Source organism: Rhinopithecus roxellana, chromosome 2 (assembly GCF_007565055.1).
Source record: "Rhinopithecus roxellana isolate Shanxi Qingling chromosome 2, ASM756505v1, whole genome shotgun sequence".
NCBI classification, from domain to species: domain Eukaryota; kingdom Metazoa; phylum Chordata; class Mammalia; order Primates; family Cercopithecidae; genus Rhinopithecus; species Rhinopithecus roxellana.
Window position 1 is genome coordinate 24,652,678 of NC_044550.1, and position 13,159 is coordinate 24,665,836.

Below are 13,159 nucleotides of genomic sequence, written 5' to 3' on the forward strand. Positions count from 1 at the left end.
ATAATGTGTAAAATGCACCTTCATTTATAAATATTTTACAGATAGTTTAATAAGTGCTGTTTTAAGCTGCTAACTTTGTAGCAACTTGTTATGCAGCAATTTAAAAAGCTAACATAGTTGCTTTTGTTAGAGGGTCCCGGTCAATTATGCGGGTCCTCAACTTATTCTGGCCTAAACCCCCCAGTCACTCATTATGAGGGCTTGAGGCCATGTAGGCAAGCATGGGAGGAGTTGATTTGGGGGAGTACATTATTTCTACCTGTCGTATACTCCCCTCAAACCGAGTAACTTGATTTTTTCCTTGTTGAATCTAAACTTTGTCAAATAGTACTCCTTGTCAGTGTAATTTTTAGTAAAAATCAACGAACAAAAATAACTCTCCCCTTCTTCAATGTTACATTTTTTTTTTTTTTTTTTTTTTTTTTTTTTTTTTTTTTTTGAGACGGAGTCTCGCTCTGCCGCCCAGGCTGGAGTGCAGTGGCCCGATCTCAGCTCACTGCAAGCTCCGCCTCCCGGGTTCACGCCATTCTCCTGCCTCAGCCTCCCAAGTAGCTGGGACTACAGGCGCCCGCCACGTCGCCCGGCTAGTTTTTTGTATTTTTAGTAGAGACGGGGTTTCACCATGTTAGCCAGGATGGTCTCGATCTCCTGACCTCGTGATCCGCCCGTCTCGGCCTCCCAAAGTGCTGGGATTACAGGCTTGAGCCACCGCGCCCGGCCAATGTTACATTTAAGTATTTATATTTTTACACTTCAAGTGTTAGTACTTTTCCCTTAACTTTTATTTTAGTTTATTTTTCAAAACAGAGTCTCTCTCTGTCACTCAGGCTGGAGTGCAGTGGCACAATCATGGCTTGCCGCAGCCTCAGCCACCCCGACTCCTCCCACCTTAGCCTCCTAAGTAGCTGAGACTACAGCTGCCTGGCTAACTTTTGTATTTTTTGTAGAGACGGGATTTTGCACGTTGCCCAGGCTGTTCTCAAACTCCTGGACTCAAGGGATCCATCAGCCTCAGCCTCCCAAAGTGCTAGGGTTGCAGGTGTGAACCAGTATGCTATGAATTACTAGCTTCCCAACAAAGAACAACATTTTAAACCACTAATGGGGGATCATAAGATAACATTTTTAACACAATTATTTTATTTCCTCATAAAGTAAAATAGCAAAAGTTGGCTCAGAGAAGTGCCATATCTGGACTAAGTTCTTTTTACATCTATCTCTCTGATTCTCTCTTTGTGTTTATCCTCATTGTGCTGTCAACTAGGTATGTAAATCTGAAAAGAAAGTTCCAGAATGGCATTCTAGTTCCTATCCCCATAGAAATGTCACTATTCTCTGATATCTGGGGCCTTCAAGTTTATTACATATTAAAATGGTTAAGGTGACCTTGAACTCACCTTCCTCCAACGCTGAAGGACCCTTGGAAGGATATAGCCCCTTCTCAAAGTATGTACCACCTGTATATTTTACTTAATCTAGGCTTCAGTTGGAAGATTCTCATCCGACTCTACTTATTCATCTTACTAGGTTTTGTTTTTTTGTTGTTGTTTTTTTGTTGTTGTTTTGTTTTGTTTTGTTTTGTTTTTGAGATGGAGTCTCACTCTTGTTGCCCAGGCTGGAGTGCAGTGGTGTGATCTTGGCTCACTGCAATCTCCATCTCCTGGGTTCAAGCAATTCTCCTGCCTCAGCCTCCTGAGTAGTTGGGACTACAGGCGCCCACCACCACCCCCAGCTAATTTTGTATTTTTAGTAGAGACGGGGTTTCACGGTGTTGGTCAGGCTGTTCTCGAACTCCTGGCCTCAGGTGATCCACCCACCTCGGCCTCCCAAAGTGCTGGGATTACAGGCATGAGTCACTGCACCAGGCCTAGGATTTTTAAAATATTCCATCATCTGCTTTCTGCCACTGCTTTACTGATTTGTTCTTTTTATATACATCCTTGACCTACTTGCCAAGCCACAGGACACTTTTCTCATCCTACTTCACTTCTCTGCATCATTTATTCTTGTTGACCAATTTCACTTCATTGACACTGTCACTTCCACCTACTGGGCTTTTAAGCAGGCTTTCATGAGTGTGTTACCTGTGCAATATACAGGACCCTGCACTTAGAGTTCCATGCTTGTATCGGCGATCACCAACCTGAAATGCTTAATATTTTGAACGAGAGGCCCTGCAGATTCTCTTGTCAGTCCTATTTATTTTTTTTTTTTTTTTTTTTTGAGACGGAGTCTTGCTCTGTCACCCAGGCTGGAGTGCAGTGGCCGGATCTCAGCTCACTGCAAGCTCCGCCTCCCGGGTTTATGCTATTCTCCTGCCTCAGCCTCCCGAGTAGCTGGGACTACAGGCGCCCACCAACTCGCCCGGCTAGTTTTTTGTATTTTTTAGTAGAGACGGGGTTTCATCGTATTAGCCAGGATGGTCTCGAACTCCTGACCTCATGATCCGCCCGTCTCGGCCTCCCAAAGTGCTGGGATTACAGGCTTGAGCCACCGTGTCAGTCCTATTTTTAGGATATACTTTGTTTTGGTTTTTCTATTACTGTTCTAGGCGTTCTTTTCCCATCTCCTCTATGGATCTCTCTTTTTCTGCATGAATGCCAGTATTACCAACTTTCATCTCTGTGGCCTTCTTTCTATCCTGTACATTCCCCTTTGGTAACATCTAACTACAATTACAGTTTTTTGACTGCCTCTAAGTTATTTACCCATATTTCTATGTCTCTCACCCAGGCCTGTGAATCTATTTCCTAAATATTTCTTTCCCTTCCTTTTTATTCCATTTTGACTGTCATTAATTAAGCTCAGTCATCACTTCTCTCCAGAATACTGCAGTACTCTTCTCATTTTCCTAATTCCAGTCTTGCCTCCTTACCCACCCACCACCAGGATCCCTCCCTTGCATAAACCTTGCTCCATAAGCCAACCTTCCCACACCAGTAACTATTCTTTCTAAAACAATTTTATGATTTTACATTATTTGAAATTTTCTGTTTTCTTTCTTTTTTTTTTTTTTTTAGATGGAATCTTGCTCTGTCGCCCAGGCTGGAGTGCAGTGGTGCAATCTCGTTTCACTGCAACCTCCACCTCCTGGGTTCAAGCAATTCTTTGCCTCAGCCTTCCGAGTTGCTGTAACTACAGGCATCTGCCACCACGCCCAGCTAATTTTTGTATTTTTAGTAGAGACGGGGTTTCACCATCTTGACCAGGCTGGTTTTGAACTCCTGACCTCGTGATCCGCCCGCCTCAGCCTCTCAAAGTGATGGGATTACAGGTGTGAGCCACCACACCCAGCCCAAATTTTCTATGCTTTCAATATAAATATCCAAATTCCTTAAAATAAAACACAAAGACCTCCTATTATGAGCCAACTCTTGCCAATTTTTTCCAACTAATTTCTGGCCACATCGCTACTAATCCATCAATCACTGTGATTGCTTTAAGGGCATTGCTTGTGTGCACAGTCTGAATCTGTACCACCAGTGTAGCACTTGACACAAAAGATTCTCTAAACATGTTATTGAGATGAACGAATGATATCAGCTTGTATCAGCATTTTATACTTTATATTCAAGATGATAAAACCTAGAAAATCAAAATGAATATGATGCTGCAGCCAGTTTTCCTGTGTGTCATAATGTATGCCTTATATAGGTGTACATCTCAATCACTTAAAATAGTTGAAATTTGTGTAATGAAACTTCCATCTTTGAAATCTTACTAAAACTCACCACTGGATTATAAATGAGACATTTTGTCTTTGTGTTTTACGTGATTCTAAGGCTCTTACCAGGAATCCCTGTTGAAGACAATCTTGACTGTTGTCCAAACTGTAAGGAAGCTAAATGTCTCGTATGAGATCCCTCCTCTTCTATCCGTGCCGTTGCCTCTCTCTCCATACTTAAGTGTGCAGTGTCCTTTTTTAGGCTCTGAAATGTACAGCCCTTCATCCTCAACACTGTATTTCCAACATTTTTGCTCTCCTACCCCCAAATAGAATTTTGCAAAGACAGTTAACTCCTTCACATAAAGTAGATATTCATGTTTCATTATAACTTTAGATACAAAGGGTCTAAATCTGATGTTGAATAAACATAACTCATGCATTATTCTTTTAAATGTATCCAACACAAATTTTATATCCTAGTGATTTGATGTTCCCCATCACCCATTTAAAAGCACATGTACAGGCTGGGCGCAGTTTTGCTCACTTCTATAGTTCCAGCACTTTGGGAGGCTCAGGCGGGTAGATCACTTGAGCCCAGGAGTTTGAGACTAGTCTGAGCAGCATGGAGAAACACTGTCTTTACAAAAAACAAAAAAACAAAAACAAAAACGAAAATTAGCCAGGTGTGATGGTGTACACCTGTGGTCCCAGCTACTTGGGAGGCTGAAGCAGGAGGATCACTTGAGCCCAGGAGGTCAAGGCTGCAGTGAGCTGTGATTGTGCCACTGCATTCCAGCCCGGGTGACAGCCCTGTCTCAAAAAAGTTTAAAATTTAAAAAATTTAAAAATAAAGACACATGTACAATATCTTTTTTAACAACTGGAAATTTTATACCATTCCTGTATTTCCTTAAGCTTCTGTTTCATTTCACTTCATCCATAGAAGTTTATCCTAGTATAAAAGAGTTTATATACTTGAAAGTTTTTGTCCTATTTCTTTTTCTTTTCTTTTTCTTTTTCTTTTTTTCTTTTTTTTTTTTTTTTTTTTTGAGGCGGAGTTTGGCTCTGTCTCCCAGGCTGGAGTGCTGTGGCCCCATCTCGGCTCACTGCAAGCTCCGCCTCCCGGGTTCACGCCATTCTCCTGCCTCAGCCTCCTGAGTAGCTGGGACTACAGGCTCCCGCCACCAGGCCCGGCTAATTTTTTGTATTTTTAGTAGAGATGGGGTTTCACCATGTTAGCCAGGATGGTCTCGATCTCCTGACCTCGTGATCCGCCCACCTCGGCCTCCCAAAGTGCCGGGATTACAAGCGTGAGCCACCGCGCCTGTCCTGTCCTATTTCTTTATGGTAAAATATGTAGGCCGGGTGCAGTGGCTTAAGCCTGTAATCCCAGCACTTTGGGATGCTAAAGCAGGCAGATCACCCAGGGTCAGAAGTTCAAGACCAGCCTGGCCAATATGGTGAAACCCTGTCTCTACTAAAATACAAAAATCAGCTGGGTGTGGTGGTGGGTGCCTGTAGTCCCAGCTATCTGGGAAGCTGAGGCAGGAGAATCGCTTGAGAGACAGAGTGACAACAACACTCTGTCTCTCAAAAAAAGTACATACTGAAATTAAACCTTTCTGGCCGGGTGCGGTGGCTCATGCCTGTAATCCCAGCACTTTGGGAGGCCGAGGCAGACAGATCACCTGAGGTCAGGAGTTCGAGACCAGCCTGACCAACATTGTGAAACCCCGCTTCTACTAAAACTACAAAAAATTGGCTGGGCATGCTGGCAGGCACCTGTAATACCAGCTACTTGGGAGGCTGAGGCAGGAGAATCGCTGGAACCCAGAAGGCAGAGGCTGCAGTGAGCCGAGATCGTGCCACTGCACTCCAGCCTGGGCAACAAGAGCGAAACTCCATCTCAAAAAAAAAAGAAAAAAAGAAATTAAACATTTATATTTTCTGTGACCATAGACTCTAATTATTAAACTTTCTTAAAGATTGAATTGTACAAGTATTGATTCATAATTGATGAAAAAGACAAAAAATGATATGTTTTGATGAATATTAAATGATAAAATTTATTCAAAACGCATTTCTCAATAAGATTTGTGGAGTTTCAAAAAATTAGTTCATGGATGAATATTACTTGTAGTTAGAACAAAACAACATTCCACAAAAATATACACATGGAAGAGGAGAGGAACTGTGTTTACATAAATAGATAGAGATAGAATTTTGTTATAGCAATGCCATTTGGTTATTTAAACTTCTAAGGTCATATATTAAACATTACATAGCGATCTATCACAAAAAAAAAAAAGTGTTTTAAGTGATCTAGCAGCTGACTATTCAATTATTTCCTCCTATTTTGTTGTAAACTATTGACTTGCCAAAGCATTTATGACCCAGCTTTTGGAGTCCTTCACTCTGTCACTTTCTAGGAAGTATACCAAAGGCCTTACCAAAATTTATCAAATTACTATTAATAAAACTGTTACTCCTTCACTCTAGAGGAAACTTCTTTAACCCAGCAGGCTCGAAAAGGATTGAGAAAATTAAAATATTGTTCATGTCAATAGCTTTTCCAATAACATATATTTTGACGTTTAGAAATCTTACGCACTTTTTTTTTTTGGTCAAAATTTCGAGTTGCAGATTTCAGTTGTTCCACTGAAGGACAATGTCCACTGTGTAACTCAATAAGACACTCTTCACTGTCAAACTAGTTGGCCTAATCAGATATTCTATCCAAAAAGTCCTAACTTTATTTTCCAATTCAAATAAACCTAATAATACATATGTCTCTGTGATAGCAAGCTCACTTCGAAGACAGAGCACAGAATGAAGCCTTAGTGTGCGTCTGTCTTTTGATAATAGATTTCAACAATGTCACGTTCATTGTTTCTTACTGACATTCTCTCTTCTTGGCTCTAAGAGGACTCTCCATTCTTAGTCTAAATAATAAGTTTTTCTTTCACTTTCATTAGGAGAAGGAACTTTTCTGTAGTAATATAGTTCCCAGAATACCTTTCGCTGAAGCAATTCCTAAAGGGGTGTGTCTTACGGTGCAGGATTGCTGAAAGTCACGGAATTGAATTACACAACCATATTCTGAGACAGTCACAGGATTTGTTTTTTTTTTTTTTTTTTTAATTCCTACTTCCTGAAACTGATGCCATTTATGAGAAACAGTGTATTTCAGAGAGGCTGTACCAGAATTCACTCTGCTCCGAGTTAGATTTGCTGGTCTTAAAGTATTTTTCCTCTTCAAGATAAAAGTGAGTATCATCTTTTAAATGACAAAACGTAGTAGATGGCATAGTATATGAGGAAGTATTTTTCTTAAGTGTTGACTCGGTTTCCATCTGCTGATCTTGTCTACATTTAAATAACTTTAGAGCTCTAAGAACCTTGTTTCTGTAATAGAAACTTTCCAGAAAGGGGAGGGTGAGTTGGTGGGGTGAAGGGGGTGGAGTGGGGAAGAGGAGGGAGAGAAGGGAAGAATTACCTACTACAGTAAACTGTAGTCATTATGAAGGGGAGAGCAAACCAGTTTTTCATAAGGTTTTAATGACAAGGTTCTTAAATCATTAAGCTTCTGGTCTTACTTTCACTTAATTGAGATGTTTAATTAAAGGATTGTTAGGATTATTTATTTGAAAAAAATAACTCTATGACTAGTGCCTGGAATACATGGGTAATAATAGAAACTACCACTTTTATGACGGCATCAGTAATTTTGCTAGGAAACAGGTAGATAGGGCACGAGACTTACTCATCAGATATGGGGAGAATTGACGGGAATTCTGAGTGCGTGGAAGCATTGTTTAGAGATAAAGCATCTAGAAAAATTAAATTCCTTTGCATGTCTATTTAGAAGAGTCCTTTCATTAAAAAATTCTAGTGTTTGAAATTAGTGCTTTAGAGTACTTTGGAAAGCCACAAATTAAAACCTTTAAGATTGTTTGGGATTTGAGGATGGGTGAGGGTGCAAACAGAGGCAGGATCAGGAAGCAGAGGACTTTATGCCGCAATGTAATGGCATCTCTGCTTGCAATATATACTTCTGTCTCTCTCTGTGTGTGTGTCTCTCTCTCTCCCCCTTTTACTTTCTTTTTACTTTGCGCTACTAATTCTCTTATAAGAAACAATATCCATTTGAATTGGGGTATAATTTATGCACTTAGGATACACTCTAGACTCTAGACCAATGTCAAGTCCAGTTTTTGTCTGCTGACCGAAATAATTTACTTCTCTCTTCCCACCTCCTTCTCACCCTATCAACCTCAAGCCTCAAGAGAAACAAAATACTTAAAATTATTTTAGAAATAACTTATTCCCCATATCAAAGATCTTTTAAATCTGAGATGAATCCCTCAAATTCTTCCCCCAAGAAGACACCAAAATTGTATAGCATCTCTATCTGCATGAGTAGGAAGCCAATAATTACTGTAAACTTTTCAAAATCTATTTTAAGCTGTAAAGAAAAGGCGTGTGTAAATTATGATGGATATTAGGCATTATCATATAAAATAATACTGTGATGAGCTTGGTTGATGTGTTAAGCTGTAACAATACCTCCCAGCAAGTGCCATGTGATCTGGGTTTGGATTTAGAGCCTGCAGTTTTCCTGTGCATTTTAAGATATTTCTGAAGTCCCGTGGCTCCTCCTATCCCAAACAATTTTACTGATCCCTTTCCCACGAACACAAGGCATGAATTGCTTTTATTGTTCTCTAATCTATTGCAGAGAATGATGGCTTTTTGGCATAAACTGTTCATTGTAAATGATTCTCTTTCTTGAAATTTTAAATGCCTATAGATTGAAGAACTCTTAAAGGAATGAGCATTTAAACTTTTGGTGAAAATACATTCCATATTTTTGGTTTTTTTGTATTTCGTATTGTATTTGTCGCCTCTCTATATGGTGGAGTCTTTGTTTCTTGTTATTGATAGTGACAACTATTTTTGCAGAATGTTGCAATATGCTTTATTTATAGAGAACTGTGGGATAGACAAACTTGAAAAACTTTAAGAATATTATCTGGTGCTATCATTCTTCTATGTCTGAAGAAAAGAAGAGATGATTATGACTTAAATATCAGATAAATATAAACACAACTTTTCCTAAGTATGGTATACATACTACTGATTTTAGGCAGTACATGTCTAAACTTAAAAATTTTGAGTTATTTGCTAGCTTGATATAAATTAAAAACATAGTTTGCATATAAAACCTAGAATTTAATGAAAACTATTGTTTAGGAAAGTGTTAAGTAAGAAGTTGAGCTAATTTATTATTGATTTTAAGGAAATGATTAAATACATAATATTACAGGTAATCTGCAGATTTGGCAAAAATTATGAAGATGGCATGCAAATGGCTGAAGTTTCATACATGCTACACTAATGCATTTGAGAAGTGGATATTTTCTTAGCCAGTGCAGCATCTTTGAACTTTACTGGGCCTTGGTTACAGAGCTCAGTTGATAGTGCAATCTGTTCAATTTCCTAAGTATAGATGTACAAAATATTTGACAGAGAAATATTTTATCAAACCTTTATCAGACCTATAGTCTAATAAACCATTATATTTCCTTGTAAATTATTATATAATTGAAGGGATGCAGAAGATAGCCAATATTTTTTCAAATAAGAGTGATAGAAAGGGTGAAATGTCTCAGCGTGAATACTACAGGTTCATTCTGCTTGTTTCACTGAACTTCTGAACTCAGGGGCGGGGGGGACTTTAAACGTTATCTAGATCAAGGGCTATTAATGGACCATAGTATGTGCCAATGGCTATATGTAATAATTTCATTTCTGGGAATCCATCCTAAGGAGGAAATAATTCTAGGTAAGGGAATAATTTGCAAACATGTTCACCATAAAGTTATAATAACAAATAATTTCAATCATTCTCATAAAAGGGGGAGGTTAAACAAACGATACAGTACCCAAAAACATGATAGGATAAAAAGATAGTACCAGCACAGAAAATACCAATTGAAAAACAGATTCAGGATTGAATAGCTTGTATGTACACAACTATTTACATAAAGTGGTATAGATATAAATTCAGAAATATTCTAAAAGTGATTGTTGTCTTATAGTGATAGATTGTCTTTTTCCCTTCCATTTCTTTCTACATAACATGATATTCTTACATAAGATTTTTAAATTATTATATAATATACTTACATCATTTTTTGAGAAAACAAATGTAATTTATTAAATAGAACTATATTGCTATTTATATAGTAAATAAAACTATGCAGCTTTGGAAGATAAAAGTTTTTCTTTCTTTTTATTTGGCATAGAAATAACCAACTGCATGAAAGAAGAGAGGACTGAATCTCAGTGCTAGGAACAAGCGGGTGCAGCAAAGTCAGTGAACAGAGAAGGAAATACCAATCGAAACACTTACTGTTGGTTCATTTTTCTTGTGTTGATTGCTTCTCTGTTAACTGTAGCTTTTACTTCAGTCTAATAATTCTTTTGGCTTAAAGATAAAAAAAAAAAAAAAAGGCAGGGAAGGGGGAATGGAAACTTGGCCTGACCTGTGTGCAAATAACCTCTTAACTCATTTCTTGTTCTTATGGATTTCCATATTTTGGATTTAGTAATTTGTATCTGCACATAATGTACTTATTCAATTTTGTCATGTCTTTGTATATGCTCCTACTGCACCTCAAAGTGCATTGTGTCATTGGCTCACCCAGCACTACTTTGACCTTAACCCCAGCACATCTGGTTACTGTGGTGCTTTCTCCATCAGTGCATGATATGCACCCAAAATATCTGCAGAATTGCCAACAAAAATCTTGTCCATTCGTAATTACCTTTTTTTCCTACAAAAAATTTTAGAACCTCATCATGTGTCCTTTTAGTTGGCATTTCTTCACAATAACTTCAGCTCTAATTAACGTTTGGACACTGCTGGTCAGCCAGTCATCATTTTCCAAGATAACTATATCATTACCAAGGAATTTTCTTCCCTGAGGTCATGCCCCAAATAATTATTGTAAAAGATAATAAACTGTAAGTGGTAACATCTCTTTTGAGATATTAATGTATTAGGTTTGACATACACTTCTGAAGATTGCAGGTTACTCAATAAGCAACATTTGAAGCCCTTTGAGCCCAGATTTCCTGTTACTCTAAACCTACCCTCTTCCTTGGGACATGAGAAACTTGGTTTAGGCTTCTGAAGGCACAGCTTGCCAGGGCAGCTCAGCAGCTGTTAGAAGCACCCTTACTGTGTTAATTCCGTGCTATACAGACTCCCGCACCATTATGTAGATAAGGTTAGGCTCTTCTTCTAGCCTTCTGCTCTTTCTAGCTCTCTGTGGGGCCTTCTTGGGGCACATCCCTTGAATATATTTTCACTCAGTAAAGTGACCTCTGATCACCTTATTCCCAAGCACGTGTTCTCACCAGAATGTTCATCAAGCACGTGTGATAGAGACTTGTAGGACGAGAAATGCTCTGGGGCATTTGATACATGGGATACAGAAGATACCATATATTCTGCAACAGCAGTCTCACATTTTATTTATTTATTTATTTATTTATTTATTTATTTATTTACATATTTATTTATTCATTAGACAGGGTCTTGTTCTGCTGCCCTGGCTGGAGTGCAGTGATGTGATTGTGATCATGGCTCACTGCAAGTTCTACCTCCAGACTAGGCTCACATTTTAGAGCCTGAGTGAGCTATCAATTTATAGATGCATTTTCACCCCATATCCTCCCATCATCCAATTCCAGTGTCTTTGAGGACAACTGAACCTTCACTCGATGACCTCTTTCACTCAAGTGAGTCAAAAAGTGACCCGAAAACCTTTCTCCTCCTTCACCGCTGACTCTCAGATTCACATCCTGGAGCTTACAGTCCCTGAGACAGGGTCTGGCTCTCAAATTTTATACTTCAGTATCCAACTCCCTAAAAAATAGCCTTCGTTCTTCATCTCTGCTTTCGTTAGCCCATCTGTCAAGACCTCTAGGTGCTGGTCCCCGCCCTCATTTCTCCCAGTCACCATTCCTGTGAGCCATCACTCACCTGTTCCCACAGGCCCCTCAGTCCTTAAGCATAATTATTAAGCACAGTCGTAAGTGCTTAATAAAGGGTAGTTAATATCACAATGACTACCACCATGGCTACTATTTTTCCCTTGGTTTTCTGCTCAGCCTATTCAACAAAACCCCAGCTCTTAATTAATCCACCCACTGCCTTATCTGCTCCCCCATCTGGACTCCTAAAGTCTTCTGGAGAAAACGCCACACAATTAATGCCACTAAAATTCTTGGTCACACTCTCAGCTGGACCCTTGGTGCTACCTGGATGGGCAGCTTCCCGGGCCACTCCTCTCAGGGACTCTTCTGAAAGTTTTTCATTCTCCTCAAGCCCCAGTTCTGCCACCTCACTTCTTACTCTCAGCCTAAAAGCAGGTAACTCCACCAACTTCCTTCCTCCCCTTCCCCTGCCCTCTACTTAAAAACCTCACACAACCAGAGCACCTCTGCCTCTTTCCTGTCTGTTTCAGTAAAAAGGGCATCCTGCCTCCCCAAGGCAAAGCAAACCAATCCTTACAACTGGAGTCTGTTCCCTTCCTTTTTCCTCTTTCAGGAGGACACTGCCTTCTCAGCCCTCTGCTGCGTTAGTAAGCATGCTTAAGTGTGAGTATCCTGAAAAAAGCAAACAAACAAACCCCTTTTCGTGGCTGCATCCCTCTTGGGCTACTTCCCTTTCTCTCCTGTGCCTCTCAGCCACACTTCTCCATAGACAAACCTCTACTCCTCGGCTCCATTTTTTTCACCTTTCTCTTCTACCTCCCTGCAATCTGGCATTTGCCCTGAACTTACTTACATTCATGTATCAGAGGCTTCCCAGGAGACAAACCCAAAGGCTGATTTTTATACTTTATTCTGTCTCTCTCTCTCTCTCTGCAATTATGACACTATTATGATACTAACTCTTTTTCTCTAAATTCCCTCCTTTGGTTTCCATATCACCTTGAGTGATCTTCCTGCCACATCTGATCTTCTGATCTTTCTCCCACATCTCTGGCTGCTCTTACTTCTCTATTTTATTTCTCTGCCCCATTATACATGTTAGATTCTGCTCTCTACCCTCTTTCTCTCTTGCTGTATGTTCACCTTGGATGTACTTAACACTAACATATTAAAGGCCCTGCCGTTCCTCTCCCTGAGTCTAGACTCCTATCCAAATGCCTACTTACCATTTCTACTCTGCATTCCACAGGCATCTCACATCTAACATTTTCAAAACTGAACTCATCATTTACTGCCTCCACCAGTACTTTTTATATTACTGTCTGGCACTAAAATTCACCCTAAATTCAGCCAAGCCAAAAACTTTGAAGTCACCCTAGATGTCTTATTTTTTTAAAAATCAACAATAGCTAATCAATTTTGAAGTCACATTGATTCCATTCTCTAAATGTCTTTTGAATCTACCATATCGATCCATTCTCACTT

General features: G+C 39.4%; 1 protein-coding gene across 14 annotated transcripts in view; it reads left to right on the forward strand.

The window, feature by feature from the left end:
* Positions 1-6,803: 6,803 nt before the first annotated feature.
* The window catches only part of ALPK1 (alpha kinase 1), a 146,003-nt gene continuing 139,647 nt past the window's right edge, over positions 6,804-13,159 (forward strand). For 12 of the 14 annotated variants that reach the window (XM_030915250.1, XM_030915258.1, XM_030915255.1 and 9 more), the window contains exon 1: positions 6,806-6,933. The gene's annotated coding sequence lies outside the window, so the exon portion shown is untranslated. Of the gene's footprint in view, positions 6,934-13,159 lie in introns of all 14 variants that reach the window. The other 2 variants (XR_004052750.1, XR_004052749.1) reach the window with 2 other exon arrangements.